General features: G+C 41.6%; 1 protein-coding gene across 1 annotated transcript in view; it reads left to right on the forward strand.

The window, feature by feature from the left end:
- Positions 1-17,326, forward strand: part of zswim5 (zinc finger, SWIM-type containing 5) — a 268,233-nt gene that overhangs the window by 87,595 nt on the left and 163,312 nt on the right. The gene's annotated exons all lie outside the window — the stretch shown is intronic.

The raw sequence follows: 17,326 nt of genomic DNA on the forward strand, positions 1-17,326 counted from the left end.
ACTGTTCTCAAGTCTCATCTATCAAACTATGATAAGTATGTAGGCCTGTAATTTAAATACTGCAAGATTGCCATTATTCGTGGAAATTAAGGATTTTTGTTTAAAGTAATTATAGAATTAAAAGCGACGTTAGAATAAAAGTTCTGTTAGAGAATGGGTAGAACTTGGAATTCTCTACCATAAACCTTTTGAATCCGTGTTCTAAAGAGGGAATTGGGTATTTGCTTAAAAGAAGAAATATTAGAAAATGTAGAAATTCAATAAGGATAAGATTAGAACAGAAGATAGGGAATCATTGAGGTAGATTTAAAGTTTCAAATGGCCTTTTGCCACACTTAAGATAATGTATATTTCTGCACTGACCTAAAGGCATTAAGACCAATTGTTTTGATCCATTATTTAATTTTGTCAGATTGAAATAGGATCAAATCAGAATCATTCTGGTGTATTGCGGTATGTTATCAATTCAGCCATTAAACAATGGAGATGCATGCCTTTTCAGTTGAAATTAAAATTCTGAGTGGGATGAAAAGACTTGGATGGTGGTAAAACTTTTAACATCTGAAACCTAATCACATTCTGTCTTGAACAAGTCCATTTGTAGCTTCAACAGAAACAGATTGGAGATGGTGACCAACCTACTCTTGAGAGGTGGGATAGCAATTTAAATATTTAATACGGTCATGTGCCTTACATCAGATTGTGGGCCAGTTTTCTGCAGACAGTGACAGGAGATGTAAAGGGCCTTTCCGCCAGTACTTGTGTTTCAGAAGAAGTAGGACAATAGTTCTTGCTCCCCTCAGCCTCAAACTGACTATTCAAACACATGCACTTCCCACTGCCATGATTGGTCATTCTCCACCTGACCCTCCCTCTTTTCTGTTCTCAGCTGTGGTCTTCCTGCTCAACAGCCAGCCAATCTTTGTGTGGTCAGTTGCCAGGTCAGAAATGAAGGGGAAAACAATATCAAAGGGCATCCGTTTTACACATATTTCTGGGTTTTCTGGCTGCCTTTGCTGCTGTTTCACCTTCAAGTAAATATGGGATGAAATCACTTTTGGGACTGTAAATTTATTGCACCTTTTGTAAAAGGTTCTGACTCGCAGTTACTAAAAGTTCCATGCCTAACACTAAATTTTAGGTAAGTTGAAAAAGGTGAAATGTTATACAAGAGGTAGCCGAATAGACAGAAAGCTGAACATACCATGTCCCTCTTTCATGACTTAAACCTCTATGTTATGGTTTTTGAAACTTCTGAGTAATAAGAAACTCATTATTGTGAGTCAGCAGGTTGAATGGTGGATGAAGGCTCTGATCCACATGCTTACAAGAGATGAAAAGTGATGACCTAGTGATATTATCGCTGGACTGTTAATCCAGAGACCCATATAATGTTCTGGGCTCTGGGTTTGAATCCTGCCGCAGCATATGATGGAATTTTGAATTAATTAAATATCTGAAATTAAGAATGTAACGATAACCATGAGTCCATTGTCAGTATCAGGAAAACCCCATTGATTCATTAATCCTTCTTAGGGAAGGAAACTGCTATTCTGACCTATATGTGTCCTTGGACATTGCAAATTGCTTCCAAGCCAGTGAATTGAAAAATATAGTCACTGTTGTAATGGAGGTAAACATAGCAGCCAACCTCCAAGCAGCAAGCTCCCACATATAGCAATGAGATAAGTGAGCAGAACATCATCTTCTTCTGTGTTAAATTGCTGGATTAATATTGACCAGGGTACAGATTAAATCATGTCCCCTTCTTTGATTAATTCCACAGGATCTTTTGTGACCACGATAGCAGACAGTAGGTACTTTGCATTTTATCAAAAACCAGTTTTAATAATATTGTGTGGAGGCAGTCTTGCCTCAACCCATTTTCTGCTAAAACCCTCATCATACTTCTGCTACCCTCTCCCACCCCAAACAACTCATCTGTTCCAGTGTACTCCTGAATTATCCACATCATCCAGCCTCAAAGCTCAACTGCTCATGTGTCATCTCATAACAAGACTCGTTCACTCAATGACCCCTATGTTCACTGACTCATTTTACTTACAACACTCCCGTTTTTTTCAGATGTGCAGGTGATTTAACAAGTGTGTGCTCTTTTATTTTTTATTCACAGCTGCACATAGAAGCTAATTTCACGTTTTATGGGGAGACTTTTGGATTGAAAAGTGACTGTAGGGTGTAGATGAAATCTTAAGTGCTGTGGTTTTAAAATTTTTATAATGGTGATCAAATATTCCCATTATCTTGTCCCCCGCAATCACTCTTGCCACCACCAGCCTCCAAGAACTCTACCTTCTTCCAATTCTGGTCTCCTTTGCATTCACAATTTTGTTTGTCCACTAGTAACAGTTATATATTCAACTGACTAGACTTAAAGCTTTAGAATTCCATTACAAAACTTTTCTGCCTCTCCATCTTTTCCTTTTAATATGCAGCTTTAAAGCTACCTATTTTACCAAGTTCTAGTCGAATGCAATAATATCTCTTTCCTCAACACTGTCCTTAACACTTACTTGGGACAAGGGTAGCAGATACGTGGAATCACCACCACCTGCAAGTTTCCCTCCAAACTACTCATCATCTTAACTTGGAAATATATCACTGTTCCTTCACTGTCACTGGGTCAAAATCCTGGCATTCCCTTCAAAGGGCATTGTGGATCAACCCTCAGTAGATAGACTGCAGCGGTTCAAGAAGGCAGCTCACCACCACCTTCTCAAGGAAACTAGGGCTGTGCAATAAATGTTGCCCAGCCATTGATGCCCATGTTTCATGAGTGAATTTTCCAAATGTCAGTGTTTGAATATGCTTCTGAGGCATTAAGAGATTGTATTATGTTAGAACATAGAACGTTACAGCGCAGTACAGGCCCTTCGGCCCTCGACGTTGTGCCGACCTGTCATACCAATCTGAAGCCCATCTAACCTACATTATTCCATGTACGTCCATGTGCTTGCCCAATGACAACTTAAATGTAATTAAAGTTGGCGAATCTACTACCGTTGCAGGAAAAGCATTCCATACCCTTACTACTCTGTGTAAAGAATCTACCTCTGACAGCTGTCCTATGTCTATCACCTCTCAATTTAAAGCTATTCCCCCTTGTGCTCACCGTCACCATATTTGGAAAAAGGCTCTCCCTGTCCACCCTATCTAACCCTCTGATTATCTTTATATGTCTGTAGTAAGTCACCCCACAACCTTCTCTCACTCACGAAAACAACCTCAAGTCCCTCAGCCTTTCCTCGTTAGACCTCCCCTCCATACCAGGCAACATCCCAGTATATCTCCTCTGCACCCTTTCCAAAGCTTCCACATCCTCCTGATAATGCGGTGACCAGAACTGTACACAATACTCCAAGTGTGGCCGCACCAGAGTTTTGTACAGCTGCAGCATTATCTCATGGTTCCAGAACTCGATCCCTCTATTAATAAAAGCTAAAACTGTACAAAGTTTAAAAATCACCAGGTTATAGTCCAACAGGTCTAATTGGAAGCACACTAGCTTTCAGAGCGATGCTTCTTCATCAGGTGATTGTGGAGGGCTCGATCGTAACACAGAATTTATAGCAAAACTTTGCGGTGTGATGTAACTGAAATTATACATTGAAAAATTGATTGACAGACGCACACACAGACACTCTCACATACACCTTTATAGACACACAGACTCCCACGCTCACACATGCACCCCCTCACAGACTTAAGACACTGTGTGTGTGTGTGTGTGTGTGTGTGTGTGTGTGTGTGCTCTCTCTCTCTCTCTCACACTCTCTCTCTCTCTCACACTCTCACACACTCTCAACCCCCACCCAAAGATCCACATGCACACATATATTTTGTCGAGTGAATTTGTACTTGCAGAGTTACATTGCACTTTGCTCAAAAACTGCATACATTCATGTAGAACTCTGAGCTCAAAAACTGCAGGAATTTGTAAAACGCTGATTCTAATCTAATAAGTGAGATAACAATCTAAACATCAGGTCATAGACAGAGAACACAGGGTGCTAACACATTCAACATATTGTCTAGCTATCACCATTGTTAGCAGCTAACCCGAGAATGCAACTTTAAAAAGAAGGGTTTTGTGATTTACACATGAAAGAAGTGAAACTATCACAGTATTCTAACAGATGAAAGGCTTAATAGATAATCAATTTTTCAATATATAATTTCAGTTACATCACACTGCAAATTTTTGCTATAAATTCTGTGTTACAATCAAACCCTCCACAATCACCTGATGAAGGAGTATTGCTCCGAAAGCTAGTGTGCTTCCAATTAAACCTGCTGGACTATAACCTGGTGTTGTGATTTTTAACTTTGTACACCCCAGTCCATCACCGACATCTCCAAATCATAAAACACTGTATGCCTTCTTAACAACTTTATCAACCTGGGTGGCAACTTTCAGGATCTGTGTACATGGACACCGAGATCTCTCTGCTCATCTGCACAACAAGAATCTTCCCATTAGCCCAGTACTTTGCATTCCGGTTACTCTGACCAAAGTGAATCACCTCACACTTGTCCGCATTAAACTCCATTTGCAACCACTCAGCCCAGCTCTGCAGCTTATCTATGTCTCTCTGTATCCTACAACATCCTTAGTCACTATCCACAACTCCACCGACCTTAGTGTCATCTGCAAATTTACTAACCCACCCTTCTACGTCCTCATCCAGGTCATTTATAAAAATGAGGAACAGCAGTGGACCCAATACCGACCCTTGTGGTACACCACTGGTAACTGGACTCCAAGATGAACATTTCCCATCAACCATCACTCTCTGTCTTTTGTCAGCAAGCCAATTATTGATCCAAACTGCTATATCTCCCACAATCTCATTCCTCTGCATTTTGTACAATAGCCTACTGTGGGGAACCTTATCGAAAGCCTTGCTGAAATCCATATACACCACATCGACCTTCCCAAAGAACTCTAAGGTTTGTGAGACTACCTTTCACAAAATGTGCTGACTATCCCAAATCAAATTATTCTTTTCTAGATGATTATAAATCCTATCTCTTATAACCTTTTCCAACACTTTACCAACAACTGAAGTAAGGCTCACTGGTCTATAATTACCAGGGTTGTCTCTACTCCCCTTCTTGAACAGGGGAACCACATTTGCTATCCTCCAATCTTCTGGCACTATTCCTGTAGACAATGATGATTTAAAGATCAATGCCAAAGGCGCGGCAATCTCCTCCCTGGTTTCCCAGAGGATCCTAGGATAAATTCCATCCGTCCCAGGGGACTTATCTATTTTCACACTCTGCAAGATTTTTAATATCTCTTCCTTGTGAACCTCAATCCCGCCTAGTCGAGTAGCCTGTATCTCGGAATTCTCCTCGACAACGTTGTCATTTTCTGGAGTGAATACTGTCGAAAAATATTCATTTAGTGCTTCCCCTATCTCCTCTGACTCCACACACAACTTCCCACTACTATCCTTGATTGGCCCTGAGCTTACTCTCGTCATTCTTTTATTCCTTAAATACCTATGGAAAGCCTTAGGGTTTACCCTGATCCTATTCACCAACAACTTCTCATGTTCCTCCTAGCTCTTCTGAGCTCTCTCTTTAGGTCTTTCGTGGCTACCTTGTAACCCTCAAGCGCCCTAACTGAGCCTTCACATCTCATTCTAATATAAGCCTTCTTCCTCCTCTTGACCAGAGATTCCACTTCCTTTGTAAACCATGGCTCCTGCGCTCTCCCGCTTCCTCCCTGCCTGACAGTTACATATTTATCTAGGACTCTCAGGAGCTTTTCCTTGAATAAACTCCACATTTCTAATGTGCCCATCCCTGCAGTTTCCTTCCCCATCCTATGCTTCCTAAATCTTGCCTAATCGCATCGTAATTGCCTTTCCCCCATCTGTAACTCTTGCCCAGTGGTATGCACCTATCCCATTCTATCACTAAAGTAAACATAACAGAATTGTGATTGCTATCACTAAAGTGCTCACCTACTTCCAAGTCTAACACCTGGTCAGGCTCATTACCCAGTACCAAATCTAATGTGGCTTCGCCCCTTGTTGGTCTGTCTACATACTGTGTCAGGAAGCCCTCCTGCACACACTGGACAAAAACTGATCCATGTATAGTACACATACTATAATGTTCCCAGTCAATATTTGGAAAGTTGAAGTCCCCCATGACAACTACCCTGTCTCTCTCACTCCTATCGAGAATCATCTTTGCTATCCTTTCCTCTACATCTCTGGACCTATTTGGAGGCCTATAGAAAACTCCCAACAGGGTGACCTCCTTTCCTGTTTCAAACCTCAGCCCATACTACCTCCATTGATGAGTCCCCAAACATCTTTTCTGCAACTGTAATACTGTCCTTGACCAACAATGCCACACCTCCCCCTCTTTTACCATCTTCTGTGTTCTTTCTGAAACATCTAAATCCTGGAACCTGCAACAACCATTCCTGTCCCTGCTCTATCCATGTCTCCGAAATGGCCACAACATCGAAGTCCCAGGTACCAATCCATGCTGCAAGTTCGAGTAAAAAATGAGGTCTGCAGATGCTGGAGATCACAGCTGCAAATGTGTTGCTGGTCAAAGCACAGCAGGCCAGGCAGCATCTCAGGAATAGAGAATTCGACGTTTCGAGCACAAGGCTTATGCTCGAAACGTCGAATTCTCTATTCCTGAGATGCTGCCTGGCCTGCTGTGCTTTGACCAGCAACACATTTGCATGCTGCAAGTTCACCCACCTTATTCCAGATGCTCCTGGCGTTGAAGTAGACACACTTCAAACCAACTTCTTCCTTACCGGTACCATCTTGTGTCCCTGAAACTTGATTTCAGACCTCCCTACTCTCAACCTTTTCTATACTCGAACTACAATTTAGGTTCCCATCCCCCTGCTGGATTAGTTTAAACCCACTCAAGTAGCCTTAGTGAATTTCACCCCCAGGATATTGGTACCCCTCTGGTTCAGATGAAGACCATCCTGCTTGTAGAGGTCCCACCTACCCCAGAAAGAGAGCCAATTATCCAAGAATCCAAAACCCTCCCTCCTGCACTATCCCTTTTGGCACGTGTTCAACTCCTCTCTCTCCCTATTCCTCACCTCACTGGCACGGGCAACAAACCAGAGACAACAACACTGTTTGTCCTAACTCTAAGCTTCTATCCTAGCTCCCTGAATCTCTGCCTTAAATCCCCATCTCTCTTCCTATCTATGTCGTTGGTGCCTATGTGGACCACGACTTGGGGCTGCTCCCCCTCCCCATTAAGGATCCCAAAAACCAGGATCAGAGACATCACGAACCCTGGCACCTGGGAGGCAATACACCACCCGTGAGTCTCTCTTGTCCCCACGGAACCTCCTATAATCCCCCTAACTATGGAGTCCCCAATGACTACTGCTCTGCTCCTGTTCCCCCTTCCTTTCTGAGCAGCAGGGACAGACTCTGTGCCAGAGCCCTGTGCCCCACTGCTTTCCCCTGGCAAGTCCCTCCACCCCCACCCCCACCCCCCACAATGTTAGTGGTGCAATGTAAATGGAAATTTTGTAAATTGCTTTTCCTTTATTTTGTGCAAGTGACCCAGACACTGATTTGATTTGTACTGCCTTTGACACAAGATTACTGACCTGTACCAATTACTGTAGAACTTTTGAAAAAATTCTTTCATGGATGTGAGCATCATTGGCAAGGCCACCATTTGATGTTCTTCACTAAATCCCCTTGAAGTGAGTGGCTGGCCAGCACCATTTTGGAGGGGAGTTAGGAGTCAGCTGTGGATTGGAAGTGACATGTACGCCAGCCAAGGTAATAACTGAGCATTTCCTTCCTAAAGGTTTCGTGAACCAGATTGGTTATCATAAAAACCTATGGTAGTTTCTTGGATATGATAACTGAAACCAGTTTTCAATTTTAGGTTTGTTAATTGAGTTAAAATTCTATCGGTTGCCATAATGGCTTTGAACCCATGCCTTCAGACTGTTCACATTGGTCTCTGGATTACTCGGCAAGTGACATTACTTCTAACTTCACATCACAGCGTCCCCACCTGCCCCGTCTCCAGTAAAATCGGTACATTTAATGTTGAGACTACAACATGTGAATTTTTGTCTCTTTGTCTTCATTTGTTTACCTTGTATGTTGAAAATGGGAGGCGATCATCCACCTGAAGGATTCGTGCAATAATGCTCCTTATGCAGATCTCAAGAAGTTTCTGGTCTTGATATTGCATGCAAGCACTGCCCCCTCTCTCCTCCCCGCCCCCCCCAAAAAAAAGAATGATGCTACTTTCAAGTAAATGTTTTGAGCTTTCTCCATGACCATTTTGTTGTACTGCAGGGAAAAGAAATTGTCTGTCTTGCTTACCGTTTAGGTTTTTTATCAATGATTCATTGTGTACAATACTATTGACAGGTCTTGATGTTTTCTTAAGTCTTCAAATTTTTGTGGATTTGATTGTTTTCTTCAGTTATCTGTACTTTCGGAGACAGAAGATACTGGGTAAGAGATTATTGAGTGATATTCAAGATTAAGCCTTTAGTTTGCCAAATAAAAACATTAGTATCTGAAAACTATATGTCACAGTCTGATTGTAACATATGCTTTCACATAGTATCCTGTGATTGAAAGTCTTCAACTTCTTACTGTGCCTGGGTGAATCAGCTAATACTTGGCTTTGTTTACTTTGTGATCCCATTTCATATTCTATCCAGAGTAATTTCTTTGTGCCTTGATTCTTAACTTACCTGTATTTCTCGACATGAGGGCAATACCACGGTAACATTCATTTTATTTTTTTTCTGTAGAATTATATGCTTGCAATTATCCCATGGACATTCCAGTGCTTAGCTGACTGACTTCCTTTTGCAAGCCAAACAATTTTTATTTTGTTTTGGCCTTCAGACTAATATCATGCTCCCAATTGATGTTATTTCTAGACAGGTCGGATCCCAGCCCAGAATCTTTCTTAATGGATCGTATTTTGTTTTATTTTGGTTTTTACAAGGTGATGTCTGAAGCAGAAGCTGACAAAATTGCATAATTTGTGTTAACAATAAATAGAAGTGCAATTGTCTGGCCTGCTTGGCCATAACACTTTAAGGTAAAGAACAAACCATGAGGCTGCTTAAAGTAGCCTCTCAAACTGAAAAGAAATCACTGTGGCCATAGAAATACTTGCAAGTTATCTAAATTGAATGATTTGCTTGTGATCCAATGTTTTGAATAGACAGATTTATTAAGCTGTAAGAGGATTTGTAGTCTCGTGACAAATTCATTACTTTACGAAGCAATTATGTTAGGGCCATAACATATGTGTGGGTTATTGTGGACGTCAGGGGACTGTAAAATGGCATATATAAGTAAAATGAGCTGGCAGAGATATGGTAATTGGCATATAATCAGGGCAAATGTGAAATTGTCTGATTTTTGCAACAATGATTTTTTTGCAGTGAATGATTGCAGAGTTCTGAAATGCAGAGAGACCTGAGTGCCCTCATGGGGGTGACACACTGGTTAGCACTGCTGCCTTGCAGCACCAGGGTCCCAGGTTAGATTCTAGCCTTGGGCGACTGTCTGTGTGGAGTTTGCACATTTTCCCCGTATCTGCATGGGTTTCCTTTGGGTACTCCAGTTTCCTTCCACAGTCCAAAGATGTGCAGGTCAGATTAATTGTCCATGCTAAATTGCCCATAGTGTTAGGTGCATTAGTCAGAGGGAAATAGGGCTGGGTAGTTTACTCTTTGGAGGGTCGGGCTGACTGTGACGTGGACTTGTTGGGCTGAAGGGCCTGTTTCCACGCTGTAGGGAATCTAATTTAAATTTATTTTTAAAAATCTCAAAGGTTGGCATGCAGGTACAGAAAATAATTAGAAAAGCTTATTGAATATTATGTTTATGGCCAGGCGAATTGAATGCAAAAGTAGGGAGACTGTGTCTCAGTTGTACAGATACTGATGAGACCATGTTTGGAGTACAGAGCACAATACTGGTCACCTTATTTCAGGAAGATGTAAACGTATGAGAGACAGTTCAGAGAACGGTTATCAAACTAATGTCTAGATTGAAAGGTTTGCCTTATAAAGAAAAGTTGGACAGGGTAGGTAGAGGACTTAGAGTCAAAGAGATGTACAACATGGAAACAGACCCTTCGGTCCAACTCGTCCATGCCGACCAGATATCCCAACCCAATCTAGTCCCACTTGCCAGCACCCGGCCCATATCCCTCCAAACCCTTCCTATTCATATACCCATCTAAATGCCTCTTAAATGTTGCAATTGTACCACCCTTCACCATATCCTCTGGCAGCTAATTCTGTACACGTACCACCCTCTGTGTGAAAAAGTTGCCCCTTATGTCTCTTTTTTTTTATATATATCTTTTCCCTCTCACCCTAAACCTATGCCCTCTAGTTCTGCACTCCCGACCCCAGGGAAAAGACTTTGTCTATTTATCCTATCTTGCCCCTCATAATTTTGTAAACCTCTATAAGGTCACCCCTCAGCCTCTGACACTCCAGGGAAAACCGCCTCAGCCTGTTCAGCCTCTCCCTGTAGCTCAGATCCTCCAACCCTGGCAACATCCTTATAAATCTTTTCTGAACCCTTTCAAGTTTCACAACATCTTTCCAATAAGAAGGAGACCAAAATTGCACGCAATATTCCAACAGTGGCCTCACCAATGTCTGTACGGCCGCAACATAACCTCGCAACTCCTGTACTCAATACTCTGACCAATAAAGGAAAGCATACCAAATGCCGCCTTCACTATCCTATCTACCTGCAACTCCATTTTCAAGGAGCTATGAACCTGCACTCCAAGGTCTCTTTGTTCAGCAACACTCCCTCAGACCTTACCATTTAAGTGTATAAGTCCTGCTAATATTTGCTTTCCCAAAATGCATCACCTCGCATTTATCTGAATCAAACTCCATCTGCCGTTTCTCAGCCCATTGGCCCATCTGGTCCAGATCCTGTTGAAACCCTCTTCGCTGTCCACTACACCTCCAATTTTGGTGTCATCTGCAAACTTACTAACTGTACTCTTATGCTCGCATCCAAATCATTTATGTAAATGAAAAAAAGTAGAGGGCCTAACACCGATCCTTGTGGCACTCCACTGGTCACAGGCCTCCAGTCTGAAAAACAATCTTCCACCACCACTCTGTCTTCTACCTTTGAGTCAGTTCTATATCCAAAACCCTCCTGTCTTCTACCTTTTGAGTTGCTTCTATATCCAAATAGCTAGTTCTCCCTGTATTCCATGAGATCTAACCTTGTTAATCAGTCTCCCATGGGGAACCTTGTCGAATGCCTTACTGATGTCCATATAGATCACATCTACTGTTCTGCCCTCATCAATTCTCTTTGTTACTGCTTCAAAAAACTCGATCAAGTTTGTGAGACATGATTTCCCATGCACAAAGCCATGGTGACTATCCTGAATCAGTCCTTGCCTTTCCAAATACATGTACATCCTTTCCCTCAGGATTCCCTCCAACAACTTGCCCACCACCGAGGTCAGGCTCACCGGTCTACAGTTCCCTGGCTTGTCTTTACCGCCCTTCTTAAACAGTGGCACCAACACATTCACATATATCCTGAACGGTCTTGGCAGGGTAGATGTGATGTGAATGTTTCCCCTTGTGGGAGAATCTAGAATTAGTGGTCACTATTTTAAAAACTAGAAATCACAAATTAAAACAAAGGCGGGTGGTGCTTGTTTTCTGAGGGCTGTGACACTATTAGATTAGATTAGGTTCCCTAAAGTGTGGAAACAGTCCCTTCAGCCCAACAAGTCCACACCGACCCTCCGAAGAGTACCCTACCCAGAACCATTCCCCTCTGACTAATGCACCTAACACTATGGGCAATTTAGAATGGACAATTCACCTGACCTGCACATCTTTGGACTGTGGGAGGAAACCCACGCAGACACTGGGAGAATGTGCAAACTCCATACACAGTCACCCGAGGCTAGAATCGAACCTGGGACCCTGGTGCTGTGAGGCACCCCTATGGAAATCTCTTTCTTAAAAGATACTGAAAGCAGAGTTATTGAATATTTTTAAGGCAAAGATAGGCAGATTCTTATTAAGCAAAGTGTTAAAAGGTTATCAGAGGTAGGTTGAAATGCAGATTTGAGGTTACAGTAAAATCAACCATGATCTGATTAAGTGGCAGAGGCTCAAAGGGCTGGGTGGGCTACTCCTGCTCATAATTCACCTATCTCTTTGAGGACATATGAGGGGCAGTTACTGCTGATGGAATGGAATACACTAGTGTGTACATGTGTTTTCCAAGAATGAACCTCCGTGTAAATTCACAACCATTCAGTGTTGACTTGGGTGGATTGGTTGGCGAGCTTAATTATGTGGGAATGATTAGTTTTCATTGTCAGCATCACATGATTCCAATGTTTTGGCAGGAATGTAGTCACTTGAGTCATTTACCAACTTTAGTCCTGGAACATTGTTCACACTGTGTATTGTTAGGTCTTTCTTGACAAAACTGTCATCGTAGATTAATTCAAGACTGCTCAAAGCCACTTTAAAGCTGCTAGGGAATGTTGTTATTTATTCTATAGGTTTGAATTTAGTCCAAACTAAAGTTCCAGAGCAAAAGGTTGCATTGAGGTTAGTGTGGGTTGGTAATTGTGGGTTTATTGGATAACATTGCTGCAATTGTGCTGTTTTAATTGGCCATATGGGTCCAGTTACTGTGCTGTGATGTTGGAGCTTTGGTCTCATTCTTGGCATTTAATTAAGTGGATTCTTACAGACGTTTTTGGAAATGAGATTTGAACTGTATTCACTAATGCTGCTTAAATGTCAAAATAACTGGAGAGAAGTCCTATGGTAGGGATCAAAGGAATACCAACATTGGTTTCACAATATTTATAAAGCACTTCTATGTGCGTTTTTATAATGGGAAATGTTGGTACATAGTTCTGAAATTATTGAAGAAACTGAGAGTTTAGAAGCACTGTTGGTGAGTTCTCCATTCTGGAGATGAACTAAGCTTTGTTATTGCATTGATCTTTTTAAAAAAAACATTATTTAATCTGGAGCAGATCCATGACTGTAAACATTTGCTGCAGATATACAGAGGATAAAGTCTATAGAGAAGCTAATGCAGATAGTAGCAAGAGATGCTAGAACAAGGATCAGATATTTTTGATTGGATACTGTTTTGTAACCCTTAGATACATTATTAATGAAGCTTTTAACAATTACAATAAATTAATCTGCTCTTGAGGGTGTTTGTTCAGGTAAGATGCCTTATTAGCATATCTGATGGATCTGCTGTCAGCTACTGATTAAACCACCCGCCCTTAGAAGCTGTACTGGGAAAACAATGAATAAAATGTGATGCAATGGTGCATTTTTAATTTTTGGGGTCTTAGTGAGAATGCAATCTCTGACCTCTGAGGATTTTAGTATTAATCAACTTCATCCTGAGTAAAATTGCAGTTTTTCTTTCTTGCCACCTATAAATTCTGTGTCTAATGTATTTAATATTTCTCAAAACCATCTCTTGACAGTATTATTTAAATGCTATGGGAGAAGCTGGTTTGTTAGAATCGCCAGTGATGAGAAGATTGGTTTATATTCTTTTTGCTCAAATGTAGCAGTTGACACTTTAACACCAACATTTTTCCTTAATGCAAAGATTAGTTTTGACTGTTGGTTGTTTCAGCATAAAACCCAATATAAGATTTCTGCTTCTGGCATTTAAAGCTGAAGTTTCGTGTGCCACTTTTATAGAAATTGTTCTACTAGTGGAAGCACTTGAACAAATCAATTAAAATATCAAACCTAAGAAGATGGAAGCAAAACAGTTTATCAAAAATTTTATATAATTACAATTTTGTTTTTTAAAAAACAAGCTTTAGATCCTCTCTTGGTAAATGTAATTGGCCCCGTGGAAATCTGCTGCTTTTGTGTGCCCATCAGCAAAGCCAGAGTAATGCATGCACAACCTGACGGGAAAATAGTTATGCCATCTGCTCAAAATGGGTTCCAGTTTTTATTTATTTATGGCATTCGTGCTCAAGCTTATTGTCTCTGTCTGCATGGTTACTTGCCCTGGAGCCTCGTGAACTACATGTGAAATTTAATAAGAAAACAGGTTTACATTTTCTATTTCATTCATTGTTTGTTTTCAGACCTTGAAGTGGTGAGTTCAGAAGCAGTGGATTTGATCTTTAATGTTATTGTTCCTATATGGGAAAATTACAGGAGCCAGTTTATACAAAGCAAGGTCACGCAAACAGCTTGTGGAAGAGTAATGTGGTAAGCTGTTTTTGGTGATGTTCAGAGGGTAGGGACACTACCATCGCTCCATTTCAAACTCTTGGGTATTTTCTAATTGACCTGTTCTGAGACGATAATGCACATTTCTGGAGCAGGTGGGACTTGAAGCCAGGTCTCCTGGTTTGGAGGCAAGAATACTACCACTGTACCACAAGAATCCTGTGGTGACACATTTAAATATCCAGAAGTGTTATCACATGAAACTGAATTGGTTTCTTCCCACCACCAAATTGCCTGTGATATTTTTCAACAAATAACCACACCACTAAATCCCGTGTTCTAATTAATCGATTTAAATGCAAAGCACTTTAATGGTACACTGTGGGGGAGTTTAGATAATTTTGAATTTACTTATTTAGAGATGTTAATACACACCCGTGAAGCAGCTGGAACTTGAACCCAGGTAGGGACACTATCATTGTACCACAAGAATCTAATCAATCAAGCACTCTCAAACACTATTTCTTCATATTTTCTAATCAACCTGTTCAGAGATGCTATTACACATCTCTGGAACATGATATACTTGAAAATGGATATCCCAAACCAAGCTCATGCTGCTTTATCTATCAAGCACTAAGACAAGCTCATTCCAATTCTTAAGAATCATGAAAGTCAGATGGGACAAATTAGGCAGAGAAAAGTCCTCTGGCTTAGGAAGTAAATGCACTGTGAGTGAGATATGTATTGCATGCAGCAGGACAGTCATTCCATTTGGCTTTAATCTTCCTTACTTTTGCAGGGGGGTGTGGTTTGTGGGATGGGAATAAATGAGCAAGGGCTCTCGATTGCAACACTGTCAAACAATCCAGTTGGTTATGTAGATTGAGGGTAAAGTTGGGCTTGACTGCGACTGTCTATGCCCATCTCCACATTCCAGATCAAAACTCGTTGTGCCAAATTCACACACGATTATTGATATTTGGAAGAAGCAGAGATTTGTTGATGTGGTTCTGTTCGCTGAGCTGGGAATTTGTGTTGCTGACGTTTCATCCCCTGTCTAGGTGACATCCTCAGTGCTCGGGAGCCTCCTGTGAAGCGCTTCTGTGATGTTTCCTCCGGCATTTATAGTGGCTTGTCTCTGCCGCTTCCGGTTGTCAATTCCAGCTGTCCGCTGCAGTGGCCAGTATATTGGGTCCACGTCGATGTGCTTATTGATTGAATCTGAATCTGTGGATGAATTCCATGGCTGTTCTCTGTTTGGCTTGTCCTATAATAATAGTGTTGTCCCAGTTTAATTCATGTTGCTTGTCATCTGTGTGTGTGGCTACTAAGGATAGCTGGTCGTGTCGTTTCGTGACTAGTTGGTGTTCATGGATGCAGATCATTAGCTGTCTTCCTGTTTGTCCTATGTAGTGTTTTGTGCAGTCCTTGCATGGGATTTTGTACACTACGTTGGTTTTGCTCATGCTGGGTATCGGGTCCTTTGTCCTGGTGAGTTGTTGTCTGAGAGTGGCTGTTGGTTTGTGTGCTGTTATGAGTCCTAGTGGTCGCAGTAGTCTGGCTGTCAGTTTGGAAATGCTCTTCATGTATGGTAGTGTGGCTAGTCCTTTGGATTGCGGCATGTCCTCGTTCCGTTGTCTTTCCCTTTAGGCATCTGTTGATGAAATTGCGTGGGTATCTGTTTTTGGCGAATACATTGTATGGGTGTTCTTCTTCCTCTTTTTGCAGTTCTGGTGTACTGCAGTGTGTTGTGGCCCTTTTGAATAGTGTCTTGATGCAACATCTTTTGTGTGTGTTGGGGTGGTTGCTTTCGTAGTTTAGGACTTAGTCTGTGTGTGTGGCTTTCCTGTATAGCTTTGTGGTGAATTCTCCATTCGGTGTTCTCTGTACCATCACGTTGAGGAATGGGAGTTGGTTGTCCTTTTCTTCCTCTCTAGTGAATTGGATTCCTGTGAGTGTGGCGTTGATGATCCAGTGAGTGTTCTCTATTTCCATGTTTTTAATGATTACAAAGGTGTCATCCACCTATCTGACCCAGAGTTTGGTTGAATTTGCGGTAAGACTGTTTGTTCTAATCTTTGCATTACAGCTTCTGCTATGAGCCCAGAGATGGGTGAGCCCATGGGTGTGCCATTGATTTGTTCATATATTTGGTTGTTGAATGTGAAGTGTGTTGTGAGGCACAGGTCCAGTAGTTTGAGTATGCAGTCTTTGTTGATAGGTTCCCCGTCTTGTTGTTTGTTCTGTATGTCCAGCAGGTTGGCTATTGTTTCGCTGGCTAGGGTTTTGTTGATAGAGGTGAACAGTGCCGTTACATCGAATGAGACCATGGTTTTTTCCTTGTCTATGTGTATATTTCTGATGATGTCCAAGAATTCCTGTGTTGATTGTATAGAGTGTCTGGATTCGCTGATCAGGTGTTTCAGTTTCTGCTGTAGTTCTTTAGCCAGTTTGTGTGATGGTGTCCCTGGTCGTGATGCTATGGGCCTGAGTGGGATGTCTGGTTTGTGCACTTTAGGTAGTCCATAGAATCTGGTGGTGTTGTTGCTTTCAGGTTTCATTCTCTGTAGGTCGAACTTGGTTATCTGTCCATTTTTTGCAGGTTCCTCAGTGTGTTGTTTATCCTATTGGTGAACTGTGAGGTGGGGTCAAACTCCCTCTTTTGGTAGGTGTTGGTATCTGCAAGTAGTTGTTGCACTTTCTGGATGTAGCCTGCTTTGTCCAGGATGACTGTCATTCTGCCTTTGTCTGCTGGTAGTATGATTATGTTTTTATCGTTTCTTAATGATTTTAGTGCTTCCCTCTTCTTTGGTGTTGAGGTTATGTGTTTGTCTTTTTCTTGTTATCAGAGGTATGATACTTTTGTCTCACTGTTGTGTTTCTTCTCTCAGTCCATTGTTCCTGAGTGTGCATTCTAGTGCTGCTAGGAAGTCTGCTGACTTGGCGTCCTTGTGGTTGTAGTTGAGTCCCTTGGCCAGTATTGGCCTTTATTCCTGATGAAGAGCTTTTGCCCGAAACATCTATTTCGCTGCTCGTTGGATGCTGCCTGAACTGCTGTGC

This window comes from Hemiscyllium ocellatum, chromosome 9, assembly GCF_020745735.1.
Source record: "Hemiscyllium ocellatum isolate sHemOce1 chromosome 9, sHemOce1.pat.X.cur, whole genome shotgun sequence".
NCBI classification, from domain to species: domain Eukaryota; kingdom Metazoa; phylum Chordata; class Chondrichthyes; order Orectolobiformes; family Hemiscylliidae; genus Hemiscyllium; species Hemiscyllium ocellatum.